This window comes from Schistocerca serialis, chromosome 8 (genome assembly GCF_023864345.2).
Source record: "Schistocerca serialis cubense isolate TAMUIC-IGC-003099 chromosome 8, iqSchSeri2.2, whole genome shotgun sequence".
NCBI lineage: Eukaryota > Metazoa > Arthropoda > Insecta > Orthoptera > Acrididae > Schistocerca > Schistocerca serialis.
The window spans coordinates 309,415,032-309,429,870 of record NC_064645.1 but is presented as its reverse complement, the minus strand read 5'-3'; positions in this window follow the sequence as shown (position 1 = coordinate 309,429,870).

Here is a 14,839-nt window from a genome sequence, read left to right as displayed (position 1 = left end):
GCAGGTTCGAATGCTGCCTCGGGCATGGATGTATGTGATGCCCTTAGGTTAGTTAGGTTTCAGAAGTTCTAAGTTCTAGGGGACTGATGACCTCAGATGTTAAGTCGCTTAGTGCTCAGAGCCATTTGAACCATTTGAGCCATATACCTTAAACGCACGACGGCCACAAGCTGTGAATATGTACTCACTTATGAAACAAAACGGGCAGCCTTGGCCCACGGTATCAGACAGCAGTAAGGTCACAACTGTTAAGGAAGTTCACGGAAAACCAGGATGCATGAATTTAGAGCCAATAATCAAGCACCTCGTTGTAGTCCACAATACAGCGAGATGACAAAAGTCATAGAATACTTCCTAATATCGTGTCGGACCTCCTCTTACTCGGCATAGAGCAGCAACTAGACATGGCATGGACTCAACAAGTCGTTGAAAGTCCTCTGCAGAAATACTGAGCCACTTCTGCCTTCATAGCCACACATAATTGCGAAAGTGTTACCGATGCAGGATTTTATGTACAAACTGATCTCTCGATTGTGTCCCATAAATTTTCGATGGGATTCTAGTCGGGCGATCTGGGTGGTCAAAACATTCGCTCGAACTGTCCAAAATGTCCTTCATACATATCTCAAACAATTGTGGCCCAGTGACATTGCGAATTGTCATCCATAAAAATTCCCTCGTCGTTTGGTAACATGAAGTCCATGAATGGCAGCAAATGGGCTCCAAGTAGTCCCATTCAAGGATCGGTTCGGACTGACCAGGGGGCTCAGTCCATTCCATGTAAACACAGCCCGCACCATTATGAAGTCACCACCAACTTGCACAGAGCCTTGTTCATATCTTGCTTTCATGGCTTCGTGGTGTCTGCACCGCTCTCTAAATCTGCCATCAGCTCTTACCAACGGAAATCGGGACTCATCTGACCAGACCATGGTTTTCCAGGCGTCTAGGGTCCACCCGACATGGCCACAAGACCAGGAGAGGAGCTGCACAAGATGTCGTGCTTTTAGCAAGACTACTCACTTCGGTCGTCTGCTGCTATATCCAACTAATGCCATATTTCTCGGCAATGTATTGATGGATACGTTCGTCATACGTCCGTTCTGCGGTTATGTGACTCAGTGTTGCTTGACTGGTACCACTGACAACTCTATGCAAACGCAGCTGCTCTCTGTCGTTAAGTGAAGGCCGTCGGCCACTGCGTTGCCGTGGTGACAGGTAATAACTGAAACGTGGTATTCCCGCCACACTCTTGTCACTGTGAAACCCGGCATATTGAACTCCTTAACGATTTCCGAAATGTTATCTCCCATGCGTCTAGCTTTAACTACCATTCCGTGCTCAAAGTAAGTTAATTCCCGTCGTGAGGTTCAAATGGCTCTGAGCACTGTGGGACGTAACATCTGAGGTCATCAGTCCCCTAGAACTTAGAACTACTGAAACCTAACTAACCTAAGGACATCACACACATCCATGCACGAGGCAGGATTCGAACCTGCGACCGTAGCGGTCACGCGGTTCCAGACTGAAGCGCCTAGAACCGCACGGCCACACCGGCTGGCCCCGTCGTGAGGCCATGGTTCAAATAGCTCTGAGCACTATGGGACTTAACATCTGAGGTCATAAGTGCCCTAGAACTTAGAACTGCTTAAACGTAACTAACCTAAGGACATCTCCCACGTCCGGCCATCCTGATTTAGGTTTTCCGTGATTTCCCTAAATCGCTCCAGGCAAATGCCGGGATGATTCCTTTCAATGGGCACGGCCGACTTCCTTCCCCGTCCTTCCCTAATCCGATAAGACCGATGACCTCGCTGTCTGGTCTCCTTCCCAAAACCAATCAACCAACCTAAGGACATCACACACATCCATGCCCGAGGCAGGATTCGAATCTGCGACCGTAGCGGTCGTGCGGTTCTAGGTTAAACGTGAGGCCATAATAACATCGGAAACTGTTTCACATGAATCAACTGAGTACAAATAAATGATCCGCCAATGTGCTACCCTTTCATACCTTGTCCACGTGATACTAAAGCCATCTGTGCATATGTGCATATCACTGTCCCATGACTTTTCTCACATCAGTGCATGCAACAGTTTCCCAACCAGGATCGCTTTGTTCAGTGGTGAGGTAGACCAGACTCGAGTTCTGAGCTAGTGTGATGTAGGCCATACCTGTTCACAAGCGAGGCCGTCGCCTTCCAGCCAACACGGAACGCTCACACGTCCTCCATTAAGACGGATGGCCAGCTAGCACTGCCACAAGTCAATCCCCATCGCCAGCAAAACGTCAGAATGTACCCCGAACGCGGTCGCTCGCGCGCGTCCTCCAGTGGGCCAGCGTTCACATTGTTGCTCAGCAACGACTAGAGGGAAATCCTGTGCTAGCAGGATCACCACCGGCAACGTTACCATGCGCTTACGTCACAAGTCTCTTATCTCTTCTGTAGTGTTCCTCATCTACACTTCAGTTCTGTACAAGGCTTCGCTCCAGACCCGCACCTTCAGATAAGGCTTCTTTAGTATTAACAGTGATTCGCATTCCATGCCGTGCAAATCAGACGTGCCCTTCCAGTGACATGAGTGTGCCGAGCACTTGTCCGGCAGCTCTCGTTATTCTTTGACGCTTTCGATACTCGACATGGATAGTTGAGTGGCTGACCATGCTTGTGTTACGCTTTTCGTTCTGGATTGTTCCATGGACTATTCGCATTTGCAAACTATTGCTTCGCTACGCTCTGGGTTTATCTTCTGGCTAGCTGTTTACTTTGTGGACTCCACCTCCATTGAGCAAATGAGCAAACTCCTTGCTCCACTAGCCTCTGTGTCACCGTCAGTGCAATTATTCTGATCTGCAGTGTCCTGTCACATTAATGTGACCACTAATCAAAAGACTGAATATCCAACTTTTGCAGTAAGCATCGTTGCGACACGTTCAGGAAGAGAGTCATTGAGGTTCTCGAAGGTACCGTCAGGAATGTGGAACCATGCCGACTTCACCGCTATGGCCGGTTGTGCTGTATTTCTCGGATGAGGACCCATGGTTCGCATAGTCCAAACGATGTGGTCCCACAGATTCTCGATTGGGCTCGAACGCGGAGGGTTGGTGGCCAGAGGAGCACTTTAAACCCATCCTGTGCTTTTCGAAACACACACGTAAACTGCGAGATGTGTGAGACGTTGGTTTGTTCGGCTGGTAGGTGCCACCGTGCCGAGGAAAAACAAAGTGCATATAAGGGTGGATATGGTCTCCATGGATTGTGTCGGTCGTGCCTTTTAGAATGCCGAGATCACCCAGATAATGCAACGAGAACATTCCAGAGACCATAACTTTCCCTCCTACGGTCTGGGACCTTCCATGAATTTTTACAGGGTCTTTGCCATCTGTCCGATGGGGCATAAAACATGATTCCTCTGAAATCCCCGTCTGTTGCCACTCAGTGAATGTCCAGTTGCAGTGTTGGCGTGCAAATTCCGTGCTTCGTTGTCGATGAACAGTAGTCAGCATTGGTGAATGAACGGTCTTGAGAGTCACTTTTGGTACTCCTTGGCTCATCTTGGCACTGACTTGCTCAACAGTTGCACGTCTATTAGCCTGTACACATATCCGCAGCCGTCGTTCACCGGCGCCATTTTGCCATGCACGGTGTACTAATCCTTTTTGTCAGTGCTTCCATCCGTCACCCGAGAGCCAATGACTATGCATTTTTGGAAGTCAGATAAACCATTCAGTTTCCGAATTACGACAACGACCGAACTGTTTTCTGCATTACCCTTCTCCGACACGCTTTATGTACCTTCCACTGTTAGTTATGCCACCTACCGTATGTGTGTGGTTATTGCATGTTGACGTCCAATATTGACGGTGCTCATATTAATGTAGCTGGGTCGTGTACCCACACAAAGTAGGATGGAAAAACTTCGTCAACTTAAATTGCTATTTGAAGTTAGCAAATTTCTACTTCCTCATGGAAGACTGCAATTTGTAGCCCCTGCAGTTCGTCCATCGTCAATTAGCTTGCTGCCCCATCTAGTAGTTTTAGCGTCTCATTTGCAAACCAAATTGCCTCAGTATCACCTAATTACTTCGACTGCAGTCCATTACCTCTGTTTTATTTTTGTTCATACTCGTCTGGTAACTTCGTTTAAAGACACTGTAGATTGTGTTCAACTTATCTTTCAAGTCCTTTGCCATATCTGACAGAACTGTAACATCATTGACCTGTTCTTATTTCTTCTCACTTTCCACGTTTCTTCTTGGTTTGGTTTACTGCGAGCACAATTCACAGACTGAATTATGTTGGGATAGGACCTTATCCTGTCCCACTCCATCTTATCTGCTGCTTCCTTTTCATATCCTTAAACTCCTCCAATTGCAGTCAGGTTTTGTATACATCATATACCGGATGTCTCTCATAAAAGCCCTCAGATGCATTTTCACTGGTGTTGCGGGTTCTGATTTGCAGTTTGGACTTGTACCAGGCAATCACTCAGTTTCGTGCGTTTCATTTGATTTCCATTGCGAAAGAAAACTTTTGTTTATTGGTAAAAAAATTATGTTTATAAAGTGGAAATTTATGTGATTTTTCGATAAGGCAAACTCAAATATGTAGTCTGACTAACGCTGATGTACGGCAGCAGTATAATGCGCGGGATGGGTCTCCAACCGAGTTGGATCACGTGAAAATAAGGAATTTCAAACGCAACGGCATACTGCACTCGATCACACTGTAAGGCAATCAATAAGAACACTAAGTTCTCGCCTTCTTCGGTGCCCTCGTCGCTCCTTCTCGCATCATTTCAGCCCGTTCTACGTTGTCCATCCGAAACCGCGATGCAGTAGCGCTACTCAGTCGCTGTTGGAGTTGCCGGTATTCTACTTTCTTTGTTGTCTCTGTAAAAATAAACACTTTAAAACGAATATCACACTATAATGCACTGGGAACTCTCTATTGAAAGAGCATATAAAATTTCATTTGAAAAATTTGATTGTAACAGGGAACAAAACGAACATTTCGCGTTACCAGTGGGCTTCACGTGAAACAAATGAAACAAGTGATGACGATTATTTCTTTGGGCTGAATCCACCTACACAGTGCAGAAAGAAAATGGGAAGTATATGAAGAAGCGCCAAAGAAAATGTACCTATTCTCCTGTGAGAGAGGTGCGGTAAACATCCTTGTTTCGTGATTTAGTTTTTAGTTTCACGTTAATGGCAGGAAGGTCCTTCAATAAAGGTTGGGATTTTTTTCAATCCCTATCTTTCCAAGATGATATAGTGCTCTATCTTTAATATCCCGAACTTCATTCGGCCATTCACTGCGTTCTGATAAACCCACTAACGTGCCACTGCCGTGTTATTGAAATCATCTAAATACCACTCCTTGTCTAACATGTTATGAGATTTGATTAATAGCCACTTTCTCTGGTAATTTTGCAATTTATCAGTCTGGAACCGCGCGACCGCTACGGTCGCAGGTACGAATCCTGCCTCGGGCATGGATGTGTGTGATGTCCTTAGGTTAGTTAGGTTTAAGTAACTCTAAGTTCTAGGGGACTGATGACCTCAGATGTTTAGTCCCATAGTACTCAGAGCCATTTGAACCATTTGTTGCAATTTACCCAAATTTCTTTGCTCGATAGTTAGTGACAATATAATGAAGTTTAAGTTTCCAATAGTGGAAACTGATTACTCCACGCGCATTTTATGACAGCAACCGTCTTGCAGGCGGACTGTTTCTTCGTGAGCGATACCGGTAAACACAATTCTTTTGCATTCAAAAAGATTTCTCTTTCATCTGCTAATTTCGATGCGAACCAAGCGTATCTAATGACGCTTTCAAAATTAGGTGCGCTGAATCGCGGAGTAGATTTTCGGCGTATTTAATGGCATTTGTGATTTCGCATTCTGATTCTTCGTTCAACTCCTCTACTTGTGGATCTTCTTCTGGCTGCAGTATTGCAGGAACACTTGGTTCTTCCATTTCAAAGAATGTTTCTAACACACGGCACTAGAGACGCTTTCCGAGCAGCTGACGCTGTAGTTAGATGTGAACGTAAAGGAATGCAGCTCGCATCCTCATTGGCCAGAGCTAGGAGATGAGGTTCCCGTTACGGCCAACAGAATTCACGGGAGAGTGGACGATAAAGGGCGGAAATCGATTTCAGATAATAATACAAGAAGCGACCGTTTTACGAACATTTGAAACACCAAATGCGAACCACAAACGGAAGGAATATTTGGAAAAATTAATAACTGATTATATCTTTATACTATCGCACACCTTACACTGTTTGTAGATATTCTTTGAAATAAAATTGAAAAAATTGGTCGATTTTGAAAAACAAAAGTACACGAGCAGGTTTCGAACATGGTACCTTCGGCGCGGTAGCCGCGAACCTTTACCGCTGCGCCACGCCGACTTGCTCGAAATATATTTAATGTTACGGGTATACAAAGCACGCAATAAACTTCAAAATCATTTTTCTCAAAAATTAAGGCCCGTCGCTAAAAAGCCGGATAGCCAGGTACTCAGGGTATGTGCCTCTACAACATATTTGAAACGAATGAAAATCACTTTACACTAAGGAGGCCTCTTGTTAGTCAGAATTTTCCACACATTCTTTTCGTCTCCGATTATGCTCATACCCACTTCATTCCTTACATTATCATTCCACCTAATTTTCAACATTTGCCTGTAGCACGACATCTCAACTGCTTCGATACTCTTCTGTTCTGGTTTCCCCACAGTCCATGATTCCCTGCCATACAACGCTGTGATCCAAACATACACTCTCAGAAATTTCTTCCTCAAATTAAGGCTTATGTTTGATATTAGTACACCCTCGGCCAGGAATGCCATTTGTGCCATTGCTAGTCTGCTTTTTATGTCCTCCTTGCTCCGTAGGTCACTGGGTATTTTGTTGCCTTTGTAGCAGAATTCCTTAACTTCGTCTACTTCGTGACCATCATTCTTGACGTTAAGATTCTCGCTCTTCTCATTTTTATTACTTCTCATTACTTCCGCCTTTCTTCGATTTACTTTCAATCCATATTCTGTACCCACTGGACTGTTGGTTCCATTCAGCAGATGGCGTAATTCTTCTTCACTTTCACTCAGGATAGCAATGCCATCAGCGAATCGTATCATAGATATCCTTTCACATTGAGTTTTAATTCCACTCGTGAACCTTTCTTTTATTTCCTTCACTGCTACTTCGATGTACAGATTGAACGGTAGAGCGAGAGACTACATCTATGTATTACCCCCTTGGGTGCATGAGCACACTTCGTTCTTGGTCGTCCGCTCTTACTATTCCCTCTTGGCTCTTGTACATATTGTATATTACCCGTCTCTCCCTGTAACTTACCCCAATTTTTATCAGAATTTGGAATATCTTGCACCACTTTACATTTTGCTAGGTCGGCTAATCCTATGAACGTGTCTTGATTTTTCTTAAGGCTTCCTTCCATTATCAGCCGCTAAGTCGGAATTGCCACTGTGTTGCATTTACCTTTCACAAAGCCAAACTGATCGTCATCTAACTCATTCTCACTTTTCTTTTCCATTCTTCTGTATGTTATTTTTGTCAGCAGCTTGGATGCATGAGCTACTAAGTTGATTCTGCGATAATTCTCGCAACTGTCGACTCTTGCAGTTTTCGGAACTGTGTGGACGATATTTTTTCGAAAGTCAGATCGTATGTCGCCAGACTCGTACATTCTGCACACCAACGTGAATATTCGTTTTGTTGCTCTTCCCCCCCCCCTCCCCCCAATGATTTAGAAATTTTGATGGAATGTTATCCATCCCTCCTGCTGTATTTGATTTTAAGTTCTCCAGAGATCTCTTGAATTCTGATTCTAATACTGGATCCCTTGTATCGTTTAAATCGACTCCTGTTTCTTCTTTTATGACATCGGTCAAATCTTCCCCTACATAGAAGCCTTCAAAGTACTCTTTGCATCTATCCGCTCTCTCCTCTGCATTTAACAGTCTAATCCCCATTCCAATCTGAATGTTACCACCCTTGCTTTTAATTTACCAAAGGTTATTTTGACATTCTTATAAGCTGAGACAGTCCTTCCGACAACTATTTCTTTCTCCATTTCGTAACATTTTTCATGCAGCCATTTCCTCTTAGCTTCCCTGCACTTCTTATTTATTTCATTCCTCAGCGACTTGTACTTCCGTATTTCAGAATTTCCCTGAAAAATTTTGTACTTCCTCCTTTCATCAATCAACTGAAATATTTCTTCTGTTACCGATGGTTTCTTCGCAGTTAACTTCTTTGTACCAATGTTTATCTTTCCAGCTCCTGTGATGGCTCTTTTTAGAGATGTCCATTCCTCTTCAACTGTACTGCCTACTAACTCCTTGTTGTTGTATCTATGGTCTCAGAGAACTTCAAGCTTATCTCGTCATTTCTTAGTACTTCCCTATCCCACTTCTTTGCGTATTGATTCTTCTCGACTACTCTTTTAAAGTTCAGCCTACTCTTAATCACTACTACATTGTGATACGTCTTAAAATCCAGTATTTGATTTCGGAATATAAGTGAATCTAAGAGTAGTCGATATTACTAGCAAAAATTTATTATAGAGCTCAGTTAGTCTTTCTCCTCTCTCATTCATTGTTCCAAGACGATATTCTCCTGTAACCTTTCCTTCTACTCCTAACCCTACAACTGCATTCCAGTTCTCCATGACTATTTGATTTTTATCTCCCTTTAAGCATTGTACTACCCTTTCAATATCCTCATATAATTTCTTTATCACTTCAGCTTGCGTTGCTGACATATATACCTGAACTATCGTGGTCGATGTCGGCTTGCTGTCGATTCTGATAAGAACAACTCTCTCACTGAACTGTTCACAGAAACACATTGTCTGCCCTACCTTCCTATTCATAACTAGTCCTACTCCTGTCATACCATTTTCTGCTGCTGTTGATATTACCCTATACTCACCTGACCAGAAATCCTTGTATTCTTTCCATTTCACTTTACTGACTCCTACTATATCTAGATTGAGCTTTGGCATTTTCCTTTTCAGATTTTTTGACTTCCCTACCACTTTCAAACATCTGGCATTTGACGCCCCGACTCGTAGAACGTTATTCTTTCGTTGGTTATTCAATCATTTTCTCACTGTCATCTCCCCTATGGCAGTCCCCTCACGGAGATCCTAATGGGGTACTATTCTAGAATCTTTTCCCAATGGAAAACAAGACTCCCTAGATAGTACACAATCAGTTCTTCTCTGAATTTTCATTGACAAACGAAGGGTGAGAACGGACAAATGGGGCCTCAAATTGCTCAGCGTGAGATCTAGTTTTCCAAAATAGCTTTAAATAGCTTGATAGTACACAGCGTAATTAAGGAAAACTTAATCAGTGATTTGAGGAAACCCTGAAATATTTCACGAATAGCTGCTGGTAGCTTTGCTAATGAAGTGTTAAATATATCAAATAACAGCATAAACTGCATCTATTCTGCATTCTCTTGCTTTACATATTCTTAATAATAATAATAATAATAATAATAATAATGTAGATATTGACTGATATTTAAAGACGTTTATTGCTTTTTGAACAAAATATAAAATTAAAAAAAGAAGGTCGAATATTTTGTGAAAGTGCCTACAAGTAAGAAACGAACTAGATTAGAGAAACAGTTGACCCACCTTTGAATGGTATATGAAATGATGTATAGCAGATATGCTGTCGATTGAAAATTTAAGGTTCAATGTTCAACTTAGGATCTTAGACTTTCAAGGAGTACTAGAGGATGCTTGTTTGATGAAATTTTACTCGGTTGTTTTCTCGTGACAATAACGTGTGAGCATCTCAGCAGCTGAACATCACATCGAGCATCATTCAGAGGCGTGTAAAATATTTTTCCAATGTATTTTATTTCTTACTTTTTGACATATCATGTCACAAGACATTTGACGTTTTTTAGACGATAGGGTGCCATTCCCTTGCTTTATCTCCACTGTCGTCAGCACTGGTTAACTTCTGCAACCTCTGCTGTAGGAAAGCATGCTTCCAAGCGAGCAGGAGGAGAATAAAGGAGGAGGTCGGAGCTTCGCCGCCGGCAGGGCGCAGTGACTACGGGATCAGAAAGTGCTCGGCTCCTGCCACTGCTGATGCGATCGCCAGGGAGCCCTGGAGGTACGCTCAGACGAATACGGGCGAGCTTAGCGGAGCAACGAGCTCCATTCTTATCTGGTCGGAAAGAGGCTACGCAGAAGTCTCCGTGGGCGCTGACCCCACCTGACCTCGCGCCAGGGCAGCGCTACTCTCATGCGGGCAGGTTGCTGGTTCTCTCTCGGTCGCTAATTCCGCCAGTTCAGACAGTCGTGCTCTCAGTCTCAAGGACAGGCGCACGAACAATTGTCTTCGATCGTCCCGCTTCCGCACTCTCAAAAGCAAACGAAATGTTTGGATAAGGAAGCAACTGACAAAAAATGGACTTTTTGGTGTATCGGTGCTTTGCTGCAGAGAGATTTATAAAATGTGCTTATGTCCGCATATTATCCGCTTTCTGGTTTTATTTTATATCGTAGTCGCGATTGGTGACCACGAAATCCTGCATTTGTGAGTAGTCAACTATTCTCTACAGTGTGAAGAGAGATCATTGAAACATTCTCGACTCTGTTGTGTAGCTGGTAACACTTCGCCACGCAACCCACGATTGCAATGCAAAAAGTTGTATGAATAGGTAAGTATGCATACAGTGAATCGTCAGAGAACAAACAGTGCAATATACTCCAAAAATATGTAATGTATGCTTATTGCATTGTCTTTCAGTTAAACATAGTGACCACGAGGTCGTGAAGAACAACTGAGAAAAGTGAGAGGAAATTGCGTATTGGACTTAGTTGTGTAGAAGTGTTACAGAAAATGTAGATACAGCTTTAAGTCTAGCCTTACCGCAGGTGGCGTGAAAAAAAAAGAATGTAAGAATTCTGAGTTCACGCCACATGCTTCATTTACTTGAAAAAATGAGTACGGAAAACATTGTAAGCTTGGTGGTCCGGTTTTTGTAACTAATTCTAAAAAGATATATCGCTTTAAGCCATGACCTGCATGTAAAATATTTAATTGTCAGGTCAGTATTCGAGCATATAGGTCACTATCATCGGAATTTGATACAGAGGACAAACAATAAAAATTTACGTATTGATGTTTATAAAACACGTCGAGGTAATAGAAGTCGTGGAACAGCGATATGGCGATAGAATCGCGTATACAAGGTATAAAAGTGCAGTACATTGACGGAGCTATCATTTGTTCTCAAGTGATTCATGTGAATAGGTCTCCGATGTGATTGTGGCAACATGACGGCAATCAACAGACTTTTAGCGCGGAACTGTAGTTGGAGCTACACGCATGGGACAATCCATTTCGGAAATCGTCAGGGATTCAATATTTCGAGATCCACAGTATCAATAGTGTGCCAAGAATACCACATTTCAGACATTACCTCTCACCACGGACAACGCAGTGGCCGACGGCCTTCACGTAACGACAGAGAGCGGTTCCGTTTGCGTAGAGTTGTCAGTGGTAACAGTCAAGCAATACTGCTTCAAATAACCGCAGGATGGACGTACGACGAACGTATTCTTTAGGACGGTGCGGCGATATATGGCACCTATGGGCTATGGCAGCAGACGACCGACGCAAGTGGGTTTGCTAACAGTTAGAAATCGCCTGCAGCGCCTCTTCTCGGCTCGTGACCATAACTGTTTGACACCAGACGACTGGAAAACCGTGGCTTGGTCAGATGAGCCCCGATTTGAATAGATAAGAGCTGATGGTAGATTTCGAAAAAGTGGAAATTTGTGGTAAGTTGGGACCAAACTTCTGAGGTCATCGGTACCTAAGCTTACGCGCTACTTAATCTAACAAACTAACTTACGCTAAGGACAACACGCACACCCATGCCCGAGGGAGGACTCGAACCTCCGACGGCGGACCGCGACAATACGCCTCAGACCGCGGCTACCCCGAGCAGCGGTAGATTACGAATGTGGCGCACTCCCCACGAAGCCATGGACCCAAGTTGTCAATAACGCACAGTGCAAGCTGGTGGTGACTCCATAGTGATCTGATGTACGCTGTATTCACATGGAATGGACTGGGTCCTCTCGTCCAACTGAACCGATCATTGACTGGAAATGATTATGTTTGGCTACTTGGAAACGATTCTCATTCAATCATGGATTTCATGTCCCCAAACAAACATGGCATGTCACAGGCCACAGCTGTTTGTGATTGGTTTGAAGAACATTCTTGACAATTCGAGTGACTGATTTGGTCACCCAAGTCGCCCAACATTAATTCCATCGAACATTTATAGGACGTAATTTAGATTTCAGTTCGCGCACAAAATTCTGCACCAGTAATACTTTCGCATTTGCGGGTGGCAATAGAGGCATCATGGCTCAATAGCTCTGTAGGGACTTCCAGTGGCTTTTTGAGTCCATACCACGTCGAGTTTGTGCACTGCGCCGGGCAAAAGGAGTTCAGATACGACACTGCTTTTGTCATGACTTTTGCAACCGCAGTAAAGGAACATTTTGTACATATTGCAGTAGAAATATAAGATTACTTACAAATTTCGTACGTCTATATCGAATGACGTCTTTGTGGTATTTAAATTGCCACACAGCAGCCTAGATGTCACCGAGGAAAGACTGGTAACAGACCTTATCCTGCTCACACAGACATAGTTAAGAGTGGATTTTAAAGATCCAGGGGATTCTGTTTTCTAGATCCGCTTCAGTTTTAACAACGCGAATATTATCATCAGAGGCAGAGGACAAGCTTGTATTGCTGAATTAAGGATGTGCAAGGAAAACAGTGGTGCCATTTCAAAGGAACCATCCCGGCATTTGCATTAAGCGACTTAGGCAAATCACAGAAAAGGTGCCGGCCGAAGTGGCCGTGCGGTTAAAGGCGCTGCAGTCTGGAACCGCAAGACCGTTACGGTCGCAGGTTCGAATCCTGCCTCGGGCATGGATGTTTGTGATGTCCTTAGGTTAGTTAGGTTTAACTAGTTCTAAGTTCTAGGGGACTAATGACCTCAGCAGTTGAGTCCCATAGTGCTCAGAGCCATTTGAACAGAAAAGGTAAATCTGGATGCACGGCGACAGATTTATACTGACATCCTCCTGAATGTGAGTTCATTGTGCTAACCACTAAGCCACCTCGGTAACTACACACATCGATATGTAGACGTCTGCATATTGTTTGTCGTTTGTCTTAGATATCACTGATAAATAAACGTAAATGTCGTGTGACTAGAGCCTCCCGTTGGGTTGACAGTTCGCGGGTGCAAGTCTTTCGATTTGACGCCACTTCGGTGACTTGCGCGTCGATGGGGATGAAATGATTATGATTAGGACAACACAGCACCCAGTCCCTGAGCGGAGAAAATCTCCGACCCAGCCGGGAATCGAACCCGGGACCTTAGCATTGACATTTTGTCGCGCCGACCACTCAGCTACCGGGGGCGGACGAGATCACTGATGATTTACCCTAAAAACGGTTTGGCAGTTAAATATTTGTACAGCATGTGATGGTGTACAGCAAGATATCTTTCAATAAAGACGTGGTCATGCAATAAATACGGATATAGTGTCGTGTTGTCAAGCAATAGCAAAATAGTTTGAGGCGTCCGCAGTGAGCTATACAAATTGATCAGACGCGAGGAGCAAAACCAAATCGCAGTATGGCTCGATGGATTTCTCCATCACATTTTGTGCCTTTCATGATTCGACACTTAGACGTACAGTTCGACAAGTTGTTGCACCTTCCTTGTGCTCTGCGGCTCCATAGTACTTCCGATGCTCCACCTACCAAACCCACCCGATTATCGGACTGAATAGAACATATCTTCGAAGGTAATGCAATGCATGCGTCGTACCGTGTACCAGGTTCTCTCCTCATCCTTCTGTTCCTCTCACACCCTTGCTGCGCCGACGCCACGCAATCTTATAGCACGCCGACAACTGCCACGAGGGTCGATACCGTACTAATCTCCCAGCGGAAGGTCGAAGCCGTTAACTCCCAACAGCGACTTCCGAACGCAACATCCTGAATGGGCCGGCCTCAGGCTGCATATCTCGCAGCCCTTGTCGGCGTCCTCCAGGTTAGCATTTCCGTGCATATAGTACCAAACTGCGTTGGGGCCCTTGCTGTTCGTGTTGTACGTAAAGGATCTCACAAGCAATTTTTATAGTAACCTAAGACTTTTTGCAGGTCAATCAAATGGTTCAAATGGCTCTGAGCACTATGGGACTCAATTGCTGAGGTCATATTCCCCTAGAACTTAGAACTAGTTAAACCTAACTAACCTAAGGACATCACAAACATCCACGCCCGAGGCAGGATTCGAACCTGCGACCGTAGCGGTCTTGCGGTTCCAGACTGCAGCGCCTCTAACCGCACGGCCACTTCGGCCGGCGCAGGTCAATCCTTCTTCTATAGTCAAGCGTGAAGAAAACTGCTCAAGTATCCAGTACGTCTTGATAAGACTTCAAACTGGTACAAAGGGTGGTCACTAGCTTTAAATGTGCACGAATTTAAAACTGCACATTTCGCAAAAGCAGGAAAGTAGTATCCAATGACTACCATATCGATTAGTCACGTCTGGTATCAGTCAGATCATATAAATGCATGGACATTACAGCATGTACTGCCCAGCCATAGGTAAGACAAGTTACACACTTTAGTTCATTGGCAGGATTCTCGGAAAATGCTGTCAGTCTACAAAAGTCACGTACACCTTATCTATTAATGTTGCATACATGTGCTGGACAGTACGAATG